Consider the following 15,725-nt stretch of genomic DNA (forward strand, 5'->3'; position numbering starts at 1 on the left):
GCCCCACCCGCTCCCTCCTGCACTGTGGGGCTTGTCCCATGACACAACTGGGGCCCCATTCACAGTGAATAGAGCCCTGGCCAGGCTGGGTCGTGGAACAAGCGGGGCCTGGTGACTCCTACAGAGTCATGGCACCAGGCAGCCAAGGGGAGCACTGCTCTCTCCCTCCCCAGATCTTTGCATGAGGCAAGGGCAAGCTCCAGCCACAAGGTGAGATGGGCTCTGCCTGCTCTGTGCCTCGCTGCAGCCTTTGAAAGTGGTGCAGCACAGCACCATGAGCCTCTGCCTGGCCTGCGCAGCAGCGGGAAACACATGGCTGCGTGCCATGGCGCCAGCCAGTTCCAGGACCTGCATGTGGTATCAAGGAGCAGAGCCAAGCCAGCCCACCTCTATCATGTGGGGCTCTCTACAACTCTCATGCAGCTCCCAGCACCTGTGCACCACTGGGGGAAGCCCACATGATGCAGCCAGCTGCCTTCCCCGCTCCCTGCCACCAAATGCAGGTCCTTTGCTGGGAAGTAAGGGGCAGGGCTCCCCTCCACTTCCAGTAGAGTCCCAAGACCTGCACATTGCACTCAGAAGCAGGGAAGGCAGCTGGCTTCATCATGTGGGGCTTCCCCCAGTGGCATGCAAGAGCCGAGGGCTGCATGGATGCTGTGGGGAGCCCTGCTTGATAGAGGCAGGCTGGCCTGGATCCATTTTTTGCCTCCACATGTAGCTCCTGGAAATGGGTGGAGCTATGCGCTACCAGACAGCAGTTCCTGTGAGGGCCACAAGCACCTTGAGGGCCCACCTCCTGCTGCTGTTGCCACCAGTGGCAAGGGCTGTGCACCATGGGGTGGGGGATGTCAGGGGCTCCCCACCCCCCAACCCTCCCTCACACTTCACAAACCCACACCCAACCCCCACAATCCCCCACATATATACCTCCCCCCGCAACATACCCTACAGCTTCCTACACACAGCCACACCCCCTGACAACCCCCCACCATACATACATGTCCACCCCCCAACTACACCCCACCCTCTCCCGCACACTCAATATACAGGAGTAAGATTTCATTTTTGAGGTATTGGGCAATCACTTCTATATACACTAAGCAAACAAATAAATCAGGACAAAAATATTCTTTGAAATAAAATTAAAACATCTTATAATAGATGTTTGACTTTTAGTATATGATTTCATTTCTTATCTGGTTCCAAGACGGCAACCCCCGGCTCTCAAAAGGAATACTGCCGGAGGCCAAAGGGAGAGACATCAAGTGGAACAGGTCAGGGGTTAGGGGGTTCCAAAAATGGCGACTGGGGCAAAGCATCTGTCAGGGGCCAGGGCTACCACTGTGGCCCTCGACAGCTCACCAAAACTCATTAAGTGGCCCTCCAGACAAATAACTGCACACCCCTGGATTAAAGACCGCTGCATCTACATTTCAGAAAGATCTGATTCTCTGCGGGGGAAAGATTAACAATGAGACTGATATTGGGAATCTAGATTGATGCTACATGTAGGATTTCATAGACATTACGGCTGGAAGGGACCTCAGGAGATCATTGAGTCCAGCCCCCTGCCCCAGGGGCAGGAAGTCAGCAGGGGTCATAGGATCCCAGCAAGATAAGCGCCCAAACACTTCTTAAAGGAGACCAGAATAGGCGCACCACCTATGGAGGGAACCTATTCCAGGCCTTGGGGGCTCAGACAGTAAAGAAGTTTTTCCTTATGTCCAGCCTAAAACAGTCTTGGAGGAGTCTGTGACCATTGGTCCTTGTCATCCCTTGGTGCACTCTGGCGAACAGAGGTTTCCCCAGATCCTGATGCACACCCCTGATGTACTTATAGGCTGCCACCAGGTCACCCCTGAGCCTGCGCTTTTCCAGGATGCTACTAACATTCTGTGGAGGGGACTGCAAGGCTTGTCCTGCTCCTTCCTCCATGGCTGAAAAAGCTCCCTTGGTACCTAACCTGAGGCATCATCACCAGGTAAGAGGGGAAACCACATCCCATCTGCATCATGGGGGCTGTGTGGGGCAACAAGCAGAGGTTGGGTGGAGTTGAGGCATGAGAATGCCAGAGAGGAGTGACCTTGTGGGTGCTATAAAAAAAATCTGTATCGTATCTCCTGGAGGCAGGACGCCTCTCTATGTTCTTAGCCCAGCACCTCTACTTGGACTGGGTACTTGGCAAACTCCCTCTCTTTTCAAAAGGGGCCTGGAAGTTTGAGGCTTGGGGTAAGAGGCTTATTGGGAAGCAATGTGTACATCTAATGAGACTGTGAATACCCAAGGCAAAAGGGTGTTTCCTTCAGACATCCTGGGATTCATACTCTTTGCAGTAGGGGTGTGCGAAACGGGCCCTTTTCGATTTGGCCTAAATTAGGAACAGCGATTCAATTTGTTGATTCGGATCACTGTTCCTGATTCAATTTGGCCAAATCCAAATCCGAAGATTCGATGCTGATTTGGAGAATCAGTGATTTGGCCATAGATACAGCTTTAAATGTTTTTTTCTACATACCTTGAGGTACCAGGTGTGGCTCATGAATGCTGCGATGCTGGGGTGGATGGAGTGTCCCACAGGAGCATGGGTGGGGGGTCCCCACATGCTCAGGGGTGAACCTGGAAGTGGACCAGAAGTACTCAAGGGAGTGCACTGCTGGGGGCTCCCGCACCACCCCTGCTTGGCGATCAGCTGCAGGGGGACCCTGGGTGCCCCCCCCCGACTCAGAAGGCACCAGTCACCAAGCCAGGCGAGTGTGGGGGGCGCCACTGCATGCTCTCCAGTGGACCCAGAAGTGGACCAGAAGTGCTTCTGATCCATTTCCAGGTCAGCTTCCGGGTGTGCTGGGGAGCCCCCCTGCTTGTGTGGGACACTCCATGTGCCTCAGCATCGCAGCATTCACAAGCCACCTGGTACCTAGAGTTATGTAGAAAAAACATTTAAAGCTGCCTCTATGTCCAAATCACCAAATCTTTCTGAATTGATTCGGAGGGTTCCAATTCAATTCAGAGAGGTTAAAGGGAGCTCTGATTCAATTCAGATTTGGCGATTAGGTCACTCAATCGGGCTGAATCTCTGCTGAATTGAATCAGAGACCAAAGCTTCACACAGCCCTACTTTGCAGAACCAGTTAGTAAAAGAGAACTGATTTCCTTTCTGTCTCATCCTTCCATGTGTTCTTAGCAAAACACTGGTGCAGAGCAAAAGACTGTTGCACTCAGCCTCACTGCTATTGTAGATTTTATTCATTTCATTTTTACAGTAAAAAGCATTCTAGAGAAACTGTCTCTAACTTAAAATGTTCCTCACTGCTTTGTAGAGCAGCAAACTGGAAGGGAGCCTGCAAGTCCCAGTAAAAGATCTAATGATAATGGTATGGTTTTGCAATGCATCTTTTACCATATTTGGGAAGTGGTGCACATCTACAGTTGATCAAGAACACATGCTTTTCTAGCAGGCACACAGCTGCACCCAATCCCTGCAGTGCTCAGCAAAGGCAGCCTTTCCAACCAAAGAGCAACAGCGCCATCAGGGCTGCCGAGCAAAGACTGCAGCTAGTTTGCTAATTCCATAAGCTCTCAGCAGCTCTGGCCACAGAGATCCTGTCCATTTTAAAATTTGTTTTTTGTCAGAGTTGCTTTCTGTGTCAAATCGAGCTAAGAATTTTTTTTTTCATTTTAAATTTATGCTTTCCTAGGTTTTGTTATTTTGAGATGCAGTCCACATATTTGATCCTCACCATGTTCATAAAACAGGACCAATGTACGTGTGGATAGGAACGTGTGGGAAACCGGAATTCATGTTCCGAACAATTTGTGAGCTAAACGCTACACTGTGCTGGCTCTGCCACTGGAGTGCAAGGTGGGGCCGGGGGTGAGGAGCCAGCTGCTGCTGTATAATGCTCCTCTGTACACAGGGACTGCTCCCTGTCAATGCCTCCAGGGTACATGCTATTCTTCAAGGGCAGTTCAGTTAGCCTATGGGGAACTTCAAGTGTGGGAGGTTACACTTGCCTGAGGGGGCACTCTTTCTTGGTACCCTGCCCCAACTGGATCTGCCTGGCCCCTCTCCTCATAGGTAGAGCTGTCCAAAGAGAAATGATTCACATTACGTGGCAGATGCAGAAAGCTCAGCCAGTCTGGGCTTGTGGGGCGTGAAGATTCTACATATACCGTGTGAATGCACAAATCCCATTGCAGAATAGGCAAGGAAAATAAGGTAGGATCAGAGTGCCTAGATCACCTAGTCTATTCCTCCCTACAGTCAATTCATGTCTATTTATTAGCTATTTATACAGCCTTGTAAATGCTTTAGAGAGTACAGAAAACAAGAGTTCCTGCTCTATGGATGTTTGCAGTCTTAAGAAAAGGTGTGGTATTATAGATACCCCCAGTTAAACATCTAGAATATATTAAACTGAGCAAGTAGTTGCTATTAACCCAAGAAGTCTTTACAACTTGTTGGAGTTTAAAAATGTATGGCTGTGTCTTCTCAGATGTCCAATGACTGCATTATTGATTTTAAACATGGCTGTGAATTTGTAAAAGAATATGTCATCTAGGCTTTTTGGTGCCCTAAGGTCACTAAACACAACTGAGTCCCAGATCAGTAGTATTAAACTATCACTTCACAGGAGCTCACATTAAAACATCAGAAAACTCCAAGCTAGCTTTACAGAATTCCACCCAAATTTTGCAGCATGGAGTGCCAATGCTTAATGTCAGCCATGTGAGGCTTGGCAGTGTGACCAACAGTGTCACAATCCTGCTGCTTCGCAATTTCAAGCAAGTGTCTTGGGACACAAGTTAGCTTTGAAAGATATAAAAATTATTTCCTGATTTTCATCTTGTCTCTCTACCAGTCAGACTCTGATGAAAATTAACCAGACAGCAGGAGAACTTCAGGAGTGAATTCTAGTATCCAAGGAGGTGTCCAACTGCTTTGCCACCTCACACTTCAACTGGAGAGTCCCCGAGGGGCCACAATGGGGTTACAAGAAATAATGGCCACAAGCTAGAAGAGAGCAGATTTAGATTGGATATTAGGAGGAACTTCTTCACAGTTCAAGTGGCCAAGGTCTGGAATGGGCTCCCAAGGGAGGTGGTGCTCTCCCCTACCCTGGGGGTCTTCAAGCGAAGGCTAGATGTGTATCTAGCTGGGGTAATGTAGGCCTAGCACTCTTTCCTGCTTATGCAGGGGGTCGGACTCGATGATCTATTGAGGTCCCTTCCGACCCTAGCATCTATGAATCTATGAATCTATGAATGGAAGTCTATGGTGGAAGTTAATGGGTAGAGGTGAAGGAGGGAGCCTTGGAATACTTTCTTTGAGGTCAAAGATTCTCTGCATCTTTTAGCCCATCCATTTTTTTAAAATCCCCCAACACCCTGGGGGTGACAAGGACATGTGGGACAGATGCATCCTCATACAAAAGCAAAATGTACATACACAAGTGCAGGCTTTTGTCCTCTGTGTCCTCTGCCCTCCTTCCACTTGAGCTCTCTCTAGCTCCCCAGTGCAGCACCCACCCACCCACAGCCTCACAACTCAGGACACTAGTTCAAGTCATAGTAAATTGGTAGAAATAGCTGGGTCCCTCCTGCTTCCCCTGGGGCTCCTCAGCTGGGAGGGTGAACTAGGGTATTTATCTATAATTACAAAGGCTAGGAAATTCCTTCTCTTTTCAAATGAAAGCTGAGTAAGTCATGGGCCTGGAGTTTGGCCTTCACATAAAATTTGGACTATTGTACAACTTTTGGCAGAATGGTAAGAGCCAGCAATACCATCAACAGCAGGTTCCCAATCCCTCTCCACACACACTTTCCAAATCCCCCATACGCATACTGCTTTCCTCTCCAACTCCAGCCCTCTCCAGCACCCACAGCTGGCTCTCACCACTACCATCTGGATCCAGCCAACAGGCAAAGTAGATGCCTGGGGTCCTACCTCCATTGTCTCCCTTTCTGAGACCATGGTGAGGTATTGATACTAGTGTCATAGGTGGTGGAAGGCCGGGGCCAAGGGGACTTAGCCCCCCAAACTGATTTCATGGAGGTCAGTGACAGCAGCAGCACCATGAGACCGCCGTCCCACAGCACCCATTGCCACTTGGCACCACTGCCATTCTCCGCCGCTGCAGTGCTGCACCCAACACCCCTGCTGCATATTCCTCCACCGCTGGCATACGCCAGCTCCACAACAGCTCTCAGCAACCCCCAAATAATATTTTCTCCCACCACTACCAGCTTGTGTCCTTACTTCAGGGGTACCTGTCCTACTCAAGACGGGGGATGCCAGCAGCCATCTCCCCTTCCAGCAGCAGCAAAGCAGCAGACTGTAGCTGCAGGCAACATGGGGGTAATCCACAAGGTGCTACGAGCACTGGCAGGAAGAGCCCTCCTCACCCAGCACTGTCAGTCTCTTCTCCCTTGCTGTCTAGTACTTCATACTGCCTGAAATCAGCTAAAGTAGCAGACATGAGTCCAGAACTGCAGTGGTCCATGAAAGTCAAGAGGGGTTAGAGCAGGAGACATCTTATAGACTGGGAGTACACCTATAGACTGGGAAGTACCATTCTAAGTAGCACAGCAGTGGAAAGGAATCTCAGAGTCATAGTCAATGCAAAAATGAACATGAGTTGCCAAAGTGATGAGGTAATAAGTAAAGCTAACCACACTCTTTCTTGCATTAGTAGGTGCATCATGAGCAGGTCTAGGGAGGTGATATTTTCCCTCTATGCGGCACTGGTGAGGCCGCAGCTGGAGTACTGTGTCCAGTTTTGGGCACCACACTTCACGAGAGATGTGGATAACCTGGAAAGGGTTCAGAGGAGGGCTACTTGTGTGGTTGAGAACCTGCAGGTAAGATCCTATGAAGACAGACTGAGGGACCTGAATCTCTTCAACCTCCGCAAGAGAAAATCTATGAAATCTTCAACCCTGAAATGTTCCAGAACCCATCAGGGTTTAGGCAAGCAACTAGGCTCCCCATATATCACAGTCATGCCCTCCCTTTGCATACCATGAGAGTCAGGCCAGGGGTTAAGATTTGCAGCATCTATGTCCTACCATACCTGCAACAACCCCATACCTGGGAAGCTCAGCATATTCTTCTGAGTCATCTCCTCTGATTGAAAGCAGGATGAGATTATTATTATAAAGTCATTCTGTTGGCATCCTGTCTGCTTGCCTTCTGATTTTGGAGCAAGAGCGGACACTTCCCAATCTGCCTGGCAAGCAGGGGATAGAACCTTTTCCTAAAGCCTGAGATCTTCACTTATCACATGAATTTGAAGCAGGAGGTTTAAGGAGTTATGGGAACACTCAGAATCACAAGAACGAGGGTACACTAATGTCTCACTTTGAAGACAGCTCCAAAAAATGTTGCAGAATGAATTATTTAAATATAATCTCTGAAACACAATCCCACCCTAACCAGGACTTCTTGAATCTAAACACACGCAGTCTAACAGAGAATAATAAACATTAGCCAAACCTGTAGCTCATAATGCTTTGAATCATGAATGTACGGTCAAGAATTGTCAGGACGTAGGCAGTCAAGGCTTAACCCTAAAGGGTCACAAGCTGGGGTATCAGGGAGCAAGAATCCCAACAGGGATTAGGAGGCCCCGAGACACAGGTAGTCACCCTAGGTAGAACCATGAGCTGGCAATGGAGGGTGGAGGTCAGGAAGAGAAAGCACAGGAAGTAGGTACCTAGACCACAGTCTCTCCCCAGGGAGTTCAGGAAAGGCAGCTATATCTTCATGGGACCAAACTGAAGCCACAAGCCAGGACAGACTGTCAGAAGATAAGGGCCTGAACAGTAGTAGAGGGGAAAGGAGCCAATAAGTCAGCCTGGAGCAAAGGGGTCCAGGCTGGAGTCTGGAACAGGGAATCAGAGGATAGAAACTAAGAACAAGGATGAAGTCAGGAAATCAACAGTTAGGACTCAGGAATCAGGAAACTAGGAGTCAGTCACATATGGTTACACACATCCATCCTGTTAAGTGAGAGACTGAAAGATCTGCTGGTTATAAGGGGCAGCTACACCCATGCAGGCAACTGGGGTTGGTGGAAAGCAGCTTGGCTGTTAGCAGCTAGGACTACTCAGGTAACCAGGGCCAGCTGGAGGCTATTTAGCCTGCCTGTGGCTCTGGCTCCTGACAAGAACCTTTTATCCTTGAGTTTTAATGAAGTCGATGTTGAGAACAAGTGGTCCTAGAAGCTTTAGTAAGCATAAGCTGTTTCTTGGACACGAGAGGGAAACTGAATGTCACTTGGCTAAAATAAGCTTGGTGGAGAATTCTCTTGGACATTGTAGTGCTTTTCCAAGAGACATAGACCCAGTACTACACCAAAGGGTTAGGTTTGTTAACAGATGTTAATCTAATTTATTAGAAGAAATAGTCCCTCATAGCTAAGGCTATTATTTTGTCATAGGCAGACAAGGCTCTTTGGATAAATATGGTATCTTTTATTAGACCAACTTAAATATTTGGAAAAATTCTTCTTAGCAAGCTTTTGTGCACAAACACCCTTTGTCAGACTGAGGAAGCATCTGCAGATGGTCTGTGCTCTTCCTGGATGAAGTGGTAAAGCAACCAGAATCCATTTCCCGGCAGCCCCAGTGGTGGCGGCTCCTTCCAGCTGCCACATCTTCCAGACCCAGCCCTGCTGCCTGGACACCCTGGCCCATCTGCTCTATACCCATCAGCGGGTACAGGACCTACACAGGCAGTGTGTGAGGCTGGGATGGGGCCACAAGCTAGCAGGGAGCAGCGTCCAGGAGCAAGATGGGTAGGCAGGGCTGTGAATAGCTGGTGGTTGGACTAGATGACCTCCTGAGGTCCCTTCCAACCCTAATTTTCTATGACTATGATCTTGGGATAGTGACAGCACAGGGCAGGGACCGAGACTGGGGCCAGGGCAGAGCTGCAATATGCTGCCCTCACGCCCCTGTGATGAGTGTGGGTTCTGCAGGAGGGGTGTGCAGGGAGTGGATCATGGCTCTGCCCTGGCCCTGGCCTTGTGCTGTCACTGCCTCAAGATCACAGCCCAGACACAGCTCCCTGGCTATCTCTGGCCCCAACCCATCTGCCAGGCCATGAGCCGTGCCTGTGTGGCTCCTGACTGGTCCTCATGCAGTCCCCAGGATTGCAGGGTGGTGACACTGCAAGGCTGAGGCAGAGCCAGGATCCTGCTCATCCCTGCCCTCAGAACTAGTGGCCCTGCACTGTCACCACTCTGTGATCCTGGGGTCCCCATGAAGACTGGCTGGGAACTGTGCAGGCAGGGCCTGTGGCCAGGCAGACAGGTTGGTGCTATGAGTGGCCAGGGAGCTTCGTTCAGGGTCAGAGCCAGAGCCAGGATCTTGGGGCAGTTACAGCACAGGACCAGTGCAGGCCACGATCTGCTCCCCATAGTCTCCTGTCCACAGGACCCTCACCCATCACAGAGGCATGTGGGCAGCAGATCTCGGCCTGCCCTGGGCCCCAGCCCTGTGCTGTCACCACTCCAAACCCTGGGGTCTCCCTGGTCCTCCCTAACCACCCCACTCCCAACACTGCTCCCCACCCACCTGCGGCCCCATCCCATATAAGGAGTTTTGGTGAGCTGGTGCTTGGGGGGATGGGGAGGAGGTACTGACCTGGCTCACGACAGCTCAGAAAAATTCCCATGGGCCTAAATAATTTCCCACCCCTGCCTTAGCTGATTTGCACAACCAGAAAGTACCCTATACGCATTATAGGACCAGTGTCCAGGAAGGCTGGAGAAGTTATGGATGCCATCCATGCTGCATGTGGCAATTTTACTGAGATTCTGACTGCACATTCATGTTTTATTTTGTGGACAGTGAAATATCATAGCACAAGCTGCACTGATGCATCACAAGTATAGCCCAGGTACACCCAAGTGTGTGCCCTAATCCCAATCACAAGGGAGTGGTGAGAGGTGAGGGTGCTATGGAAGGGGTCACCACCACTGACTCGTGGTTCCCTCCTACCTCTGTAGAGTTAGACTCAAGACACGCTCTTAACTATTTACAGTATTTATTAACATATAATATACATGAATATAAAACTAAATATTATATACATATATTTACACAGAGGACATTAGCCAATAACCAAGGTCAAACCCTAAATAACACTGTGGGAGAATCACTCCCAACCACAACCCCCAGGGAAAACAATATATATCCACAATGAACCCACAGCTTCCCCACCCCATAGTGGGGAACCTGGACTTAATGAAAGGGTCATGCAAAATTTAACAGTGGAAATGTGATTTTATCCCTATAGAGAAATAGTTCCCTCCTTCCTTAATGCAAAATGATAGGCATTAAATGGGCCCCTACCCAGTTAGGGTACCTAACATTAAAAAAAAAACCAACAGGGTGTTTTTCAGAAATTACTCTGTCCTATGATAGCACTATTTACCCATCACAAATAAACAGTTTCAGCAGCATCACACAATACAACATCACAATAGCACATTTCAATGTAAGGCGCAATCATAAACAATCTTAATAACATCTACTCCTTAATATAGTCCATGACCCAGGCTTGAGCCGCCATTTGCAACTCCCAGAGTCCGAGCTCTGCACCCCGAAATGCGCACCATGATGCCTGGCCACCAGCTGGGGTTGCAGGCTTAAGCCGCCATTCATGGCTCCCAGGGCCCAAGTTCCATGTGCCGAAATGCGTGCCATTTGAGCCCAAGGGTATCACACCCTCCCAGGGACTTTCAGGAGTTCGGGGCTATTCCCCATGGGGGCAGCTTGTCCCCAGATTTTCTCACTCCAATCTTCCATCTTCAGCTCCCCTGTTGCAACTCCCCCCATACCGGGCATGCTGCTCTTTATATACTTTCTAGGGCTCTGCGCCTGAAGTTTTCCAGACCTGATAGCATTGCAGTCTACAATTAGGTCTGTGGCGCTCCCATCCCCCTCCCCTCAGGAAAAGGGTGTGGCTTCACACCTTCGGCTGCCTCCTGATTGGTGGATGGGCTCCACCAATCAAAGCAGCAGAATCCCAAGCCTGGGACTCAACCCAAGTTCCGAAATTTAAGCCTGCTGCACAAGGTTTGAAAATGCCTGGAATGATTATTTTTTCAGTCTCTTGGCTTGAGGGGGTTACTAATCAGAATGGGGTACATTGTGCCAGATTAATTTAATGGATTACAATGGGGAAACGTTGATTTCTTGGATCTATACTAGATTGTATAGATTGTAACTCTCTGTCCTAACTGGTTTGGGGACATGGTGTGCCATTTAATTGGCTTGTATACATTGCATGCTGGCTTCCTGTAAAGCTTTTGGCAGAAATGCAGCTCCTGACAAGTAAGAGGGCAACAAGTCCTTAAACACAGAACTTTATTAAATTTACAAATGAATGCAAAGAAAAAGTGAAGCACTTTGTACTCAGATCTGCCAACCACTACCAAGAAGTAACTGTGTTTTATTAGCTAACAAACTGCAATCTGGAAAACTCTTAATTGCTTTAAAAAAAAAATTAAAAATGCAGGCAGCTGCAGTTGCAGGGAGAGCAGCTGCCTGCTTTTAATTAATGCAAAAACACCTCCCAGATTCTGAGCAGCAGAGCATAGGTGAGGTGTGCCGAAGAGCCAGAAGACATAGAAACAGGGAACTATGTGATTGCCCAAACAGGATAGTCTGCATTCAAGGCTGGTAACTCATGGGTATACTGCAACCAAAGGACCTTCAGGCAGAGGCTATACTTGCTCCAGGAAAGGAGTGTAGGGACTGTTAGTATGGATGAGAGGGTAGTATGGGCACGGATGCAAACCCAAATACACGTCAAATCATAGGAAATGCATATTACCAGGCTTTCTAGTATAATATGGTGTCTCTCACAGTGGCAGAAAGCAGATCCTAAGGAAGAGAACATTTATGAAGGGCCTGCCCAAAATGATCCACCCCCTGCTCCTCTTCCTCTAATCTTCTACCATTTAGTCATAATTTGGAATCTGCACCCCTAAGAATCATATTTAATATGCGCTGATGGACCTATCCTACGTGAATTTCTCCAATCCTTTTTTTTACCTGGTTAAATCCCCAGCCTCTACAATATCCTGTGGCAATCAGTTCCACAGTTAAGTATATGCTGTATGAAAAAGAATGTCCTTTTGTTTGTTTTAAATCTGTTTCCTAATAATTTAATTGTATGTTCTTTAGCTGTTATAGTCCGAAAGACAGTAAATACTAATTACCTATTTATTTTTCCACATCATTTTTTATTTCATAGACCTTTATCATATCTGTCCTCAGCCATCTTTCTGAGAGCTTTCTTAAATCCTATTTAGTTTCTTTTCATACAGAGGCCTGTCCATACCCTTTGAGCATCCATACTGCCCTTCTCTGTACCTTTCTCTGTCTACTATATCTTTTTGGAGGTGGGGAATGCCTTGCACTATAAACACATCCTTTGACATGACCTTAAAGCTAAAGATTTTACTCCTGTTTAGGCACTTGGCTAAAGGGCCATGGGAGCCAGTAGATTTGATCTGTCATCTACCCATAGGCCCAGGGGTATCTGTAAGTGTGTGAGCACACGGTGGACTCTAAATACTTTACCCTGGAGAAGGTACTTTTGAAGTGAGTAGACATAGCGGTCATATCTATGTAAATAGACACAACAGTACATTTCTTAATTCTAGGCTGAGAATTTTCTTTGAGATATTGTGACCAAGTCCTTGTAAGTCTGACTGGCATGTAAATTTGACTGACACATTAAGAAAGATCTGCACCGAATGATACTAGTACAAAATGCACATGCCCAGAATCAGGCTGGACTAAAATCAGACTGCATGATAAGGCTCTGAGTTATAGTGATTTGATTATTATTTGATAATAAAATCACCTTTCATATTACATTATTCTTAACTAGAATTTATATTTTCTGCAGTTGTTTGTGTTGTGATCACTATGTTTGTTAAGTGGCCATGTTCGCCAATCAGGAAAAGTTACACAGAGTTCTGTAACAGTTGCTAGGCAGACCATAGTTGTTTTTCTGCCATCAATGTAAGAGATAAGCGGTAGCTAGAACTTTCCACAAGGCAGAGTCCAGCGCCAGTCAGTCAGTGCCATGGGCCTATCGAAAGGTGCCTCACACAATCACACCACTGCACGTCACCTAAGCTATAAAAGGAGCCTGCACCTGATCGTCAGGGTCCTTTCTGCGTCCAATGGACTCGGAACGATTCACAGCAGATTAATACGGACACGGCTCGGCCTTCGGAGTGGCCAACCGAAGGAGGACGCAGAAACCCGCCTGATCCCGGCGACCTGAAACCCCGGAAACTACTCACCAGCCAGGTTCATCGGTCTCGCGCACCATTAGGGCGCGTGAGGTGTGGTGAGTTCTAGCCGCTGCGCGGCTACGTTAATAGTCACTAATAAAAGCTACCAAGCCTGTTCACTGTTCTCCCACCTATTCGTGATCTGTGGTAAGCCCGACCAGGGAAAGATCCTGCAACAGTTTGGTTTTTACATTCTGATTTTAGCAACAAAATTGAAACAGTTAAAAAAATTCTCAAGTCTGTTCTTAAGCCAAAGAACTGAGATCCAAAGAACCATAAGAGATGTGGTATTAAAATGACCAAACAGTTTTGTATTTAATACCATATTTAGGTCACCACACTCACAGTGTTCTCAAGTTGCATCAGCACCGACATACATTCTAAATCACTAGAGATGTAGGATTTAGAATAGAGTAAATAAAATACAATTAACAATGTATCCCATTAAACAATAAAAAAAACTATCCGGGAAACTTTGTATCTTAGAAGGCAATAAATTAAAAAAATGTTTACTGAGGTTAAACACACCATTTTCATAGTTCTCCTGTATGGCTGCTGGAATGACTACTGCATAAAGTCTTAAATAGTTCAATTATTGCCCATCACTGTGTTTGACATAAGAAAAAAGCAAATGCTTGTTACTTTCCCTCCCGTTATAATGAATGCTGTCCACACAAGGTACAGGGCATTGGGAGATGAAGAAAATTTCTCTTGTAGCCTCTTCAGATCAAAGCCCAGGTAAGACCTCACACAAAGCTACAATCTACAAAGTTTCTAATGACATGCAGTCATCTAAGGCTATGCCCGGGTCTGGGGAAATTCTCTGCAATAAATCATTCCTCCTCTGGGGGTTACATGATACCAAGCTCTCTATCCAGGCTGAGCAGCAATGTAAGCACTGGGGCAAGGTAAACCATCACCCACCCATCCCCTACCTCTTCAGGAAGAGACCAAAGAGAAAGAAGGACAGTGGCATGAGGAAGCAGGTCCTGGCCTGGCTGATCCCACCTATCACCTGTATCACTAAGTCAAACAGGCAGGGGGCAGTTAACCATGTCTTGAGACGTGCTGAGCTTGACCTTTTGTGCGGGCAACAAAGCTGCTGGGAATAGGACAGGGATATCACAGTCTGGTACTAGCCAAAGAAATAATAGACTCAGGAATTTTCAAGGCAAGAAACTTTCTAATACTATTAATTAGGCACATCTACACATGTGGTTAAGTCAAAGCAACAGACTTCAGCATTTATCATGCCAGACTTCATTGCTTCACCGGGGGTTCCTTTACTCATGTGCCCAGGAGCACAGCAGGTTGAGCTAAGTCAGAGCAGCCCCAGCTAGCAGGGGGCCGGCGGGGTTAGCCTGCCAGCTTAGGGGTGCTGTGGCCCTGCTCATGTTGCAGAGGGACTGGCTGGGGCATGAGGGTGCTCCAGCCCCGTATAAAATTACACTTAGGGCACCTATTCACGTGACATACCTCTGCTCCAATATGTGCTAATTAGCGAGTCTGTTAGAATGTGCTAATCAGCATGCTCCAGGAGCCTCTGTGTCATCCCTGTGCTTCAATATGGTAGCGGGGACACTTTAAAGCTGCTCAAATCAGCTTTAGTTAAAGCACCTCCACTGCCATTTTGAAGTGCTGGATGCTGAATACATGTGACGCTGCAGGTACTTTAGTTAGAGTGGCTCTGAGTGTCTCAAGCCACATTCTAACTTGTGGGTGCATCTCCATGTGCACTTTACTGAGCAGTAGACTAATTTACTGCACAGTAAAGTGTCACCATTTACATGCACGTGGCATTTGGGCCAGTGTAGACTAATTTACAGTGTTGTCAGATAATCCTGTCAAACAGGTATTACTTGGCAATGGAGTAAATTACTGCACTTAAACACATGTAGACAGTGATGTTGGGATTTGTTTACTCCAGCTCAGATTGTGCCAGATTTTATTCAGTCACATTAGTTCAATGTGTAGATGTGCCCACTCTGCCTGCGTGTCCTAAAAGGGTTCCAGCCTCTACTCCCTGAGTCCAGCATCTTTAGTCACATAAAATGGCACCTTCTTCTTAAGGCATCTCACTGAGGGAAAATGTGAGGAAGGGTGGCAGAACCTGGGTCATTACTTCCACAAGAAATGCAATCACTGATTTTCAGTTTAAGAAGTTAGTGCTGCCCCTCCCATCCATACTTTCCTTAGAGAAGCCAGATTTTAGCAGACACCTGAATTTCCCTGGTCATATCCATACAAAAGAGAAGCCTCTGCCTGTCAGTCTAGCCCATCTGCAACAAGCTTCTCTTTTTTCTAGTGAAACAAATGCCCAAGACTGACTAAGCATTCAGAGTGACTAACACACAGGCTGGAAGAAACAGCATTATACTTCTATTTTTATGGAGTTACCTTGGCTCC

The sequence above is a fragment of the Crocodylus porosus genome, unplaced genomic scaffold (assembly GCF_001723895.1).
Source record: "Crocodylus porosus isolate Cpor-Errol unplaced genomic scaffold, CroPor_comp1, whole genome shotgun sequence".
Taxonomy (NCBI): domain Eukaryota; kingdom Metazoa; phylum Chordata; order Crocodylia; family Crocodylidae; genus Crocodylus; species Crocodylus porosus.